The following is an 11,562-nucleotide window of genomic DNA, read 5'->3' as shown; positions in this document are numbered from 1 at the left end:
AGGCCAGAGAAACCTCAAGAAAGAGGAAAGGGAAGACAAATGCTTCCACCTCTGAGCCATGGGAGATGGAAAGATTCATCTCACAAGCCCATCACTAAGAAAAGGATGGAGCAAACAAGAGAGCACATTCATGAATCTCAACAGGCACATGAAGAAGCTCATCATCAAGAAATCCCTGAGATACATCAAGGGATGCACTTGCCTCCACAGAATTATTGGGAGCAAATCAACACCTCCCTGGATAATTAAGTTCCAACATGGGACAACTAAGGGTGGAACATCAAGAGCACTCCATCATCCTTCATGAAATAAGAGAAGATCAAAAAGCAATGAGGGAGGAGCAACAAAGACAAGGAAGAGACATAGAAGAGCTCAAGGACATCATTGGTTCCTCAAGAAAGAAACGTAGTGATAGACGCAAAAGGAGGGTAAATCCTATTCCTGTATGATCGAGAACCTCAGATGATTAGTCGTGCCGTGACAGGGCATCTTGGACCATTTTCACAAGAGGAGGGGATGTAGCCACTGACAACGTTGATGCCCTTGCATAAAGCCAGCCATGGAAAGGAGTAAGACTGATTGGATGAAGACAGCAGGAAAGCAGAGGTTCAGAGGAACGAATGCATCTCCATACGCTTATCTGAAATTCTCACCAATGATTTACATAAGTGTTTCTATCCTTATTTTACTATTAAAATTCGAAAACCCCATTACTATTTTATATCCGCCTGACTGAGATTTACAAGGTGACCATAGCTTGCTTCATACCAACAATCTCCGTGGGATCGACCCTTACTCACGTAAGGTTTATTACTTGGACGACCCAGTCACTTGCTGGTTAGTTATGCGAAGTTGTGAAGATATGTTTAGACCATGGTTCTGTGCATCCGTTTTTGGTGCCATCGCCAGGGAATTAATTTTGAAAAATAATTCACAACCTGAGTAACAATTTCGCATACCAATGACTTTTCTGTTTTTGGTAATTCTTTTGAATCATGCCTTAAGCATTTATCTTTGGTCTTGAAACGGTGTCAAGAATCAAACCTTGTTTTAAATTAGGAAAAATGTCATTTTATAGTTACAGAAGGTATTGTTCTTCGACACCGAATTTCAAGAAAGGGGATTGAGGTTGACAGAGCAAAGGTGGAGGTAATTGAAAAATTACCACCACTAGTTAATATTAAGGCAGTCAGGAGTTTATTGGATCATGCAGGATTTTAAGAAGATTTATAAAGGATTTTTCTAAAATTGCTAAACCATTAAGCAACCTGTTAGTTGTTGATGTTCCCTTTGTTTTTAATGCCTAATGTCTGCATGCTTTTGAAACTCTGGAAACAAACCTTAACTCTGCTCCCATCATAGCTCCCCCTGACTTGGATTTACCATTTGAATTAATGTGTGATGCTAGTGACTTTGCTATAGGAGCTGTTTTAGGATAGATACATGGTAAGCTTGTACATGTCATTTACTATGCTAACCGTGTGTTAAATGATGCCCAAAAGAATTACACAACTACAGAAAAAGAATTATTAGCTATTGTGTATGCTGTTGATAAGTTTAGGTCCTATTAATTGGTTCTAAGGTTATTTTTTATACTGATTATGCTGCTTTGAAGTACCATCTAACCAAACAGGATTCTAAACCAAGATTAATCAGATGGGTGTTGCTCCTTCAGGAGTTTGATATTGAGATGAAAGACAGAAAAGGGTCAGAAAATCAAGTAGTTGACCATCTCTCCAGAATTGAGTCTGAAGCAAGAGTACAACCACCCACAGATGTGACTGAGACGTTTCTGGATGAGCAATTATTCCTCATTCAGCAGGCTCCATGGTTTGCAGACATTACAAATTATAAGGCCATGAATTTTATTCCAAAAGAGTATAGTAGGCAACAAGTAAAGAAGCTATTGACTGATGCAAAGTACTACATTTGGGAGGAACCATACCTTTTTAAAAGGTGTTCAGATGGTATCATCCGAAGATGTGTCCCAGATGAAGAAACACAGTAGATTCTTTGGCACTGTCATGGTTCTGATTATGGAGGCCACTTTGGTGGTGAAAGGACAGCTACAAAGGTCCTTCAGAGCGGGTTCTACTGGCCGACTCTCTTTAGGGACTCAAGAGCATTTGTGAAGCATTGTGACAGATGTGAAAAAGCCACGAATCTCCCTGCCAACCATGAAATGCCACAGCAGGGGATTCTTGAGGTTGAGTTGTTTGATGTGTGGGGTATTGATTTCATGGGACCTTTCCCATCCTTATATTCAAACAACTATATTCTAGTGGCAGTTGACTATGTGTCCAAGTGGGTGGAAGCTGTGGCTCTACCCACTAATGACGCCAAGGTGGTAATGAGCTTTCTTCAGAGATATATCTTTAGCCGGTTTGGTGTCCCAAGGACACTCATTAGTGATGGAGGAAGTCACTTCTGTAACAGACAGCTGGACTCTCTTCTGCAGAGATATGGAGTCCGTCATAAAGTGGCAACCCCTTATCACCCTCAGACAAGTGGACAAGTTGAAGTTTCCAACAGGGAACTCAAGAGAATTCTAAAGAAGACCGTCAGCGTTTCAAACAAGGACTAGTCTAGGAAACTTGATGATGCTCTCTGGGCATACCGGACAGCGTACAAGACTCCCATTAGCATGTCGCTTTATCAGTTGGTCTATGGCAAAGCCTGTCACTTGCCAGTCGAGCTAGAGCATAAAGCTTACTGGGCAATCAGGTATCTGAATCTTGATTCAGAAGCTGCAGGAATTAAGCGAATGCTTCAATTGAATGAGCTTGATGAATTCAGATATTCAGCCTATGAGAATGCCAAGCTCTATAAGGAGAGAACCAAGTTATTGCACGACAAGAAGATTGCCATCAGAGTCTTTGAGCCAGGACAAAGAGTGCTTCTGTATAATTCAAGGCTCAAATTCTTTCCTGGGAAGTCAGAGTCTTTGAGCCAGGACAGAGAGTGCTTCTATACAATTCAAGGCTCAAATTCTTTCCCGGGAAGCTGAAATCCCGGTGGTCAGGACCATTTGTGGTTACTAGAGCTTCACCATATGGTCATGTGGAAATACAGGAAGAGAATTCTGACAGAAAATTTACAGTAAATGGCCAGAGGTTGAAGTACTATCTTGGAGGCGAGATCGATTGCCAGAGGTCCACTCATCTGCTGAATTAGCAGAACTGACCGTCAAGCTAGTGATGTTAAAGAAGCGCTTGTCGGGAGGCAACCCGATAATTTCGCATCCTTAGTTATTTTTCGTAGTAGTGATTTTCTTATTTATTTGATTTTTATTGAGTTTTTACTATTTTTCTTTCGTTTTACGTGTGTTCTAATCATGCAGCTATTTTAGAACAGGAACCGAACACTTCGAAAAAAAAACGAGCACATGACGCGCAAGCATCGCTGACGCGTACGTGTCATATATGAGTGTGAGAAAAAAATTGAATAGAGAGTTGGGTAGGAGTGGTGCTGGTGGCGTGCCATGCGCACAAGCAAGTCCACGCGTACGTGTCGCTTGCGTTTTCACCAGTCCACGCGTACGCGTCCCCCACGAATACGCGTGACCCTGCAAATCGGCGTAAATAGGTGTATGGCCAGAGAGTTATGATGGTGTGGGGCTGGAATGGTGCTGGGAGCACAAGCCCCACCATGCGTACGCGTCCCTAACGCGTGCGCGTCATTTTCCCATCCTGGCCGTCCACGCGTGCGCGTCTCAGACGCGTACGCATCGCTTGAAATTCGTGCGATCCACGCGTATGCGTGCCTTACGCGTACGCGTCGTATGCGACTCCCAATTAAACCACCTCAGTGCCTGATTTCAAATCATCCACCCCCCAAACCTAATTCTCTCTTGTTCTTTTATCCTTTTATTCTTCTTTCATCATACTAATTTTTTTCATGTCTTTCTATGTCCCTCTCTGTTTTCAATTTTTCTTTTCTTGAGGACAAGCAAACCTTTAAGTTTGGTGTTGTCGCTTCGTTGATGATTTTTCTATTTAATATTATGGTACCAAAGAGAGGCGAATCATCTTCACAGAGGAGCACAACCTGAAGAATGAGACGGCCACTAGGATAACTGATGCCAAGGCATCTTAGCCTAGTTTTACTAGTCTTTTTTTTGTTTTTAATAGGTTTTATACACTTTCTTAAGTAACAAGTAAGCCATTTGGGTGGAAATTCATATGTATTTGAATTCAATCAACCATGAGTAAACTGATGCATTTTCATGAGGTTTTGTGCTATAATTGCTTATATATCAAGGATGATAAGAAGTCTCATGATTTTAGCATAGCTTTGATGTATTTGTTGATTGATGACAAGTGACCAAAAGGCTTGGAGGAAGGTTGAAGAAAGGGGATGGCAGAAGACAGCAAAACCACCCTGGGAAGAGTTCAAGTTTGTGCCAACGTTTGCCTCAAACTTGAGGTCAAACGTTGGCTTAAGAACAAACCCTGGAGAAGCCAAAGTTTACACCAACGTTTGCCTCAAACTTGAGGTCAAACGTTGGTTCAAAATTATACCTGGAGAAGCCCAAGTTTGCGCCAACGTTTGCCTCAAAGTTGAGGTCAAACGTTGGTGCAACAACTAACCCTGGAGAAGCCCAAGTTTGCGCCCAAGTTTGCCGCAAACTTGGAGGCAAACGTTGGTGCAACAACTAACCCTGGAGGAGGCCAACGTTTGCGCCCAAGTTTGTCACAAACTTAAGCGCAAACATTGGTGCGACATATATACCCAGGGGAGGCCAATGTTTGCGCCCAAGTTTGCCGCAAACTTAAGCACAAACGTTGGTGCAACATATATACCCAAGGGAGGCCAACGTTTGCGCCAAAGTTTGCCTCAAACTTAAGCGCAAACGTTGGTGCAACATATATACCCAGGGGAGGCCAAGTTTGCGCCCATGTTTGCCTCAAACTTAGAGGCAAACGTTGGCGCCAAAGTGTTCTTGGAAGGAGCACATTTGAGTTCATGTTTGACCGCAAACGTGAACTCAAACGTGAGTGACAGATAAATCCCGTTCTGCATAATTTCAGCAATCCAATGTTTGAGTCAAAGTTTGCCTCAAACTTTGACTCAAACTTAAAGGCTCCAGAGTCCAAATTGCAAACAGATTTTTTCTCAAGTCCAAGAACAACCAGCTGAGGCCATCTTCAATCCAATTCCATCAAGGCCAAGGCCCAAATTCAAGGCTTCAAGACCATTAGAAGAAAGTATATAAATAGAAGTTAGTTTGACTTAAAAAAATGTCAACTTTTATTTTTGAAATTTTCACTTCTATTAGAAATTGGAATTGTAATGTGGAGAACTTGGATCCTGGATCTGGGAGGAGAATTGAATTCTCTTCCTCTTTAGTTTTCTTGTTTTCTTTTCTGCAAAGTTTTACTGAGTCTTGGGTGTGGAGAAGTGAGGAAATTCTGTCTCAATCTCACCTTGAGATTTCTTTGTTTCTTTTTCCACATAATTCAGATTTAGTGATTTGAATTCAAGTTTCTCTACTATTTGATCTTTAATTCTCTTGCAATTGGTCTTTGAATTGGATCAAGGAAGGTAGTGAGATCTAGACTCAGTTTTCTAGTCTCTTGACCCCTGAGATCTAAATTTTCCTTTTAATTCATCTGTTGAATGCTTCTTCAAGCCAATTTACATTTTCTGTTTGAGATCTATTTCAATTTAATTCATCTTTTACTTCCCTGCTTGTTGCAATTTACTTTTCCTTGTTTAATTTCTGCAATCCCAATTCTCAATTTCTTTTATAATTCAAGCAATTTACATTTCTTTCACTTAAGATTCAGTCATTTACATTTCTTGCAATCTAAATTTCTGCAATTTATATTTCTTGCACTTTAAGATTCAGCTCTTTTAATTCTTGCCAATTACCCCTCTCCCTTTATAATTCATGCAATTTAATTTTTGTTGGATACAAATCACTCAAATCAACTCTTATTTACTTGACTAAATCGCCCACTAAACTAAAATTGCTCAATCCTTCAATCCTTCAATCCCTGTGGGATCGACCTCACTCACGTGAGTTATTATTACTTGATGCGACCCGATACACTTGCCGGTGAGATTTGTATTAGATCGTTTTCCACACATCAAGTTTTTGGCGCCGTTGCCGGGGATTGATTAAGTTGACAATGATTAAGTGAGGTGGTGATCTAGATTAAGCAATTTTTCTTTATTTTTGACTAACACATTAACTGTTTGAATTTTTGCCTAAGCTAACCAAAACTTCACTCTAGCAATGGATTGAAGTGTTACTGTTTTTCTGGGTTTTGTGTGAATTTCTTTGTTTTAGTTGTATGTCAGGAACAAGGGGAGCTATACCCACTTTTTGTAAACAAGACGAAAGAACCCTCAGGAGATTAAGAAGAGCAGAAAGAGGAAAAGACATTGTTGGAGAAGAGGATTCAGAAGAAGAATTCTAAGATATGGAGGAACACTCAACAAACCCACCAAATCCACCTGGAGGAGCAGCCAACAACAACAACAATCCACCATAGAGAAGAGTTTTGGCTTCCTACACATTTGCAAATCCTAGACATTGTGGGAGTAGCATTCTTACCCCAAATGTTAATGCAAACAACTTTGAACTGAAGCCACAACTCATTACCTTGGTTCAAAACAACTGCTCATATGGAGGAGGGCCACTTGAAGACCCAAACCAACACTTATCCACCTTTCTGAGGATTTGTGATACCGTCAAAACCAATGGTGTACATCCTGACATTTACAAGCTGCTGTTATTCCCATTTTCCCTCAGAGACAAAGCTACTCAATGGTTGGAGTCATTCCCAAGGGATAGCATCAACAATTGGGAAGATCTAGTGAGCAAGTTCCTTGCCAAATTTTACCCACCTCAAAGGATTATTAGATTGAAGACTGAAGTACAAACATTCACACAGATGGATACTGAACCCATCTATGAGGCATGGGAGAGATACAAGGCTCTAATCAGGAAGTGCCCTCCTGAGATGTTCAATGAATGGGACATATTGCAGAATTTTTATGAAGGCTTGACATTGAAGTTTCAGGAGGCCCTGGATCATTCAGCTGGAGGCTCTTTGCAACTCATAAAAACTGCAGAGGAGGCCCAAAATCTCATTGATATGGTGGCTAACAACTAATATTTTTTCTCTCATCAAAGGCAACGCCAACCATCACAAAGGAAAGGAGTGGTGGAGTTGGAAGGAGTGGACTCAATCTTAGCTCAAAACAAAATGATGCAGCAGCAAATTCAGCAACAATTTGAGCAAATGGCCAAGAGGATTAATAGCCTCCAAGTTGCAGCAGTAAATACAAGTCAACCATCAACTACATGGGGACAAGGTGATGAAGTTTATGAGGATCAACAGCAAGAGCAAGTGAACTACATGCTCAAGGCCCTGGACACAATGAGGTCTATGGTGACACTTAGAATCCCTCCTGGAAGAACCACCCCAACCTCAAATGGGGAGTTAATCACACCCAGACTCAACAGCCATGGCAAAGAAACTCAAACAAAAACAATTGGAAAAACACAAACCACAACAACCAGCAAAACAACAACCAAAATACATACAAAAAACCATAAAACACTTACCCCAACTCTAACCATCATCCATCCAATAACCAAACCACCAACCAAAATACTTACCATCAACCCTCAACATCCCATAACCAACCAATCTCACAAGACTCTCAGAGGATCACCAACCTGGAACTCTTGATGGAGAAAATGATGAAGCACCAAGAGATGACAACAAAGAACCAGGAAGCATCCATGAAGAATATGGAGAGGTAGATCGGACAGCTTTCCAAGCAAATTGCTATTGAGAGACCATCAAGCTCATTACCAAGCAACACCATTCCTAATCCAAAAGAGGAGTGCAAAACCATACAATTGAGGAGTGGAAAGACATTGGTAGACAACAAAGAGGCAACCAAGAAGCCTATGGACAATAACAAAGAGCCAACAGAGAAAGAGGAAGCTAGCAACAAAGACATGACAACACACAAAGATGTCCCAGAGAAGCTCAAAGAGAACGACAGCCAGCCACACAATTCAGGGGGAGAAAAGGAGGAATAAACCCAAGGACAGCAGCAAGTAGAGAAGAGCTTTACACCTCCACTGCCATATCCCCAAAGGTTCAACAAAGAAGCAAAGGATCAACATTTTCATAAGTTCCTTGAGACTTTCAAGAAGTTGGAGATAAACATTCCATTGGCGGAGGCACTAGAGCAGATGCCTCTATATGCCAAATTTCTGAAAGAGCTTATTAACAACAAGATGAGTTGGCATGAGAACAAAACTATAATGCTCACTGAAGAATGCAGGGCATTAATTCAAAAAGGACTTCCACCCAAACTTGAAGACCCTGGAGGTTTCTTTCTGCCTTGTACCATTGGAAGATTGATCATCAACAAGGCAATGTGTGATTAGGGGCAAGTATCAACCTAATACCCTCTTCTTTGGTGAAAAAGCTTTGTATAAAGGAAGTTAAGCCAATACAAATGTCTCTGGAACTAGTGGATAAGTCAGTGATATGTCCCAAGGGGTGTGATTGAAAACCTTCTAGTCAAGGTGGACAAATTCATATTCCCTGTAGACTTTATGGTCATAGACTCAGATGAGGATGAAGGTGATTCCATCATACTTGAAAGACCATTCTTGGCCACAGCTAGGGCCATTATAGATGTAGAGCAAGAAGAGCTAACCCTCCGAATGCATGATGAAAGCATCACTCTGAATGTATTTCCAGAAACACAGCTCATGGATGAAAAGAAGAATTACATGAAAATTGACAAGGAAGAGTTGCAATGGAAGGAAGGAATCAACAAGACAACCAGTAGTCACCTTCCAAAGCAAGAAACAAACAACAGAGCAAGAAGAAAAGGGAATGAGACAATGCAGAATGATGAAGGAACTCAAGAAGAAATTGAAGCATTGACCACTAAGAAGGAGAAGCCCAAAACAAAGTCCACTGTCAAAAAAGGAGGATCAACAAAAAGAAGAAAGAAAAGCAAGAAAAAAACTCAAAAGGGGTGGAAGAACAAGAAGATCCCAACTGAGGGGTTCTCCAAGGGTGATAAAGTACAGTTGATCTATCAACAGTTAGGAACAAGCCAACAAGCCAATGACCACTACACAGTTTATAAAATACTCTCACTTGAGCATGCTGAAATTGAGCACCAAGAAACAAAAAGCAAGCTCACAGTGAGGGGGACAAGCTGAGACACTACAGTCATCAACCACCCTAATGAGGGCCCAATGTCAAGCTAGTGACAATAAACGAGCGCTCCATGGGAGGCAACCCATGATTTAATTTTCTTGTCTCTAATATTTCAATATAATTGTTGCACTAACATGAATTTGATCTTTTTAGACAAAATTGACAACTATTCATGATAGCAGAGAACATATGATCCAATTCTAAGTTTGGTGTGCCCATAGGCGCACCAAAATATATGTTCCTTGGAATATGTAGCCAAACATTCAAGCCGAGTGTTGTACATATTACAAGAACAAGCCATGAAAGTCAAGAATCTTTTGAGTTTTGAATCTCATGAAAGTACAACAATATCAAAAAAAAAAAAACAAAGCATTTCTCATGAATGGTTTAACCAAAAGTGACGCTGGAATTTCAAAAGTAATAGTTGGAGGAAGTAATATCTTGGACTACATGACCGAACACTAAGTTTGGTGTCCTCCAAGACTATGCCAAAGGAAGTCACGGCTAAACTCACATAAGGAATGATAATCATTTTATAGATTTAGATAGGAAATGCTTTCTTGCTAACCATTTGGTAATACTTGTCCTTTTGTTTTGTTGAATTTATTAGGTAGTCAGAGAACTATTCAATGGAGGGGACAAGACAAAGAAAGACAAGCTAGCATAAGGACAAAAATGGATCACATGGCTTGAAGAAGAATCTGTACAATCTTGGGAAAGCACCTTGATGGCCGAAGGGATGCACTTCATGAAGAGGCAAAAGTTTGTCCTCATTTAACTTTGCATGCACACCATTGATCTACAAAATTTCCAAATGAATCCTAACCATCCATCCCTCATTAATGTGACCATAAAAAGCCTCCCTTAACCCATGCACATGAACGAAAATACTACACACATCTTGCATTCCAACCATTCAGACCTTGTGTTCTTCATTACCAAAACCCTAACACCTTAGTTCATCATCATCTATCATACTACCTTAGCCTCAAAACACTTCTCCTCCAAGAGCACACAAACATATCCAATCTTTTTCACACACCCGTAACCTCAACAATATCAACCAATTAAAGGAGCATGGCTTCTTCTTCAAGGACCAAACGAAGAAGAGGAAAGGAACCTATGGTTGAGGAAAGTGAACTTGAATATGATCAATGGAAGTTCAAATCATGCTACCATCAAATGCAAATGGAATGGATGAATGGTAAAGATATATATCCGGAGGTCCCACTTTTATTACTGGATGAAGGATGCCAGGAAATGAAAGCCAAGATTAAAAAGAGGAGATGGGAAGAGCTCACTTCACCAATCACTAGGATTAATACAAACATTATAAGAAAATTCTATGCTAATACCCTAAGGCTTAACGTGAATGAAGCCCCAACTTACAAGAGTTATGTATGGGGAATGGAAGTGGATTTTAGTTCAAAGACTATCATGAAAGTCTTAGGACTAAAAACAGTCCATTTTAATGAGCCAGGGTACCACCAAAGAATGAATGAAGATCCTGATTATGATGAAATTGCTAGTGAAATCTGTGTGGTGAACACGGAGTGGGTAGGAGATGCTGACAACAAACACAAATACTTGAGAAGAGGAGATCTCACCCCTAAAGCAAAAGGGTGGTATGAACTGATAAAGAGATCGATCTTAGGCATAGTGAACACTTCAGAGGTCATAAAAGAAAGAGCTATCATGTTATACTGTATAATAAGGGGAGGAGAAGTGAAGGTTCATGAGCTCATTGCAAGTGATATTCAAAGGATTGTAGAGAAGAGCTCATCTAGAGCTTGGCTATACTACCTGAGTACCATTATGCAGCTATGCAGGAAAGCCAAGTGCCAATGGAGGATGCAAACCCAACATGGTTGAATCCAGGACTACCTGTAACCTTTGAGAGGATGATGATTATTGACGTCGGGATTTTTGCCAGTAAAGAAGTTCATAAAAACAGTCGCGTTGTAGATATAGTCTCTAAACCGACAGAAATTCCTTCGTACAAACGTTTTGGGTGTCACAAGTAACAAACCCCTTTAAAAATTGTTAACCGAGTATTCAAACCTCGGGTCGTCTTCTCAAGGAACTGCAAGGAAGTATGTTCTTATTATTGGTTATGGAGGTTGTAAAATCGGGGTTGAGAGTGAAGAGTAGATATGACAAATAATTTAAATGGCAATTAAAATAAATAAATACTTTAAAGCAATCTTTTGGCAAAGTAAGAGAAATTGGAAGTCCAACTTAGTTATCTCTCTCAACAATAATGAAATTTGAATATAAATTCCACTTAGTTAACCTTTAATAAAGTAAAGGAAAGTCAAGGGACTAATTATTTTGACCTTCGAATCCTATTTAT

Source organism: Arachis ipaensis, chromosome B05 (genome assembly GCF_000816755.2).
Source record: "Arachis ipaensis cultivar K30076 chromosome B05, Araip1.1, whole genome shotgun sequence".
NCBI lineage: Eukaryota > Viridiplantae > Streptophyta > Magnoliopsida > Fabales > Fabaceae > Arachis > Arachis ipaensis.
Note: the sequence above shows the minus strand (reverse complement) of the source record.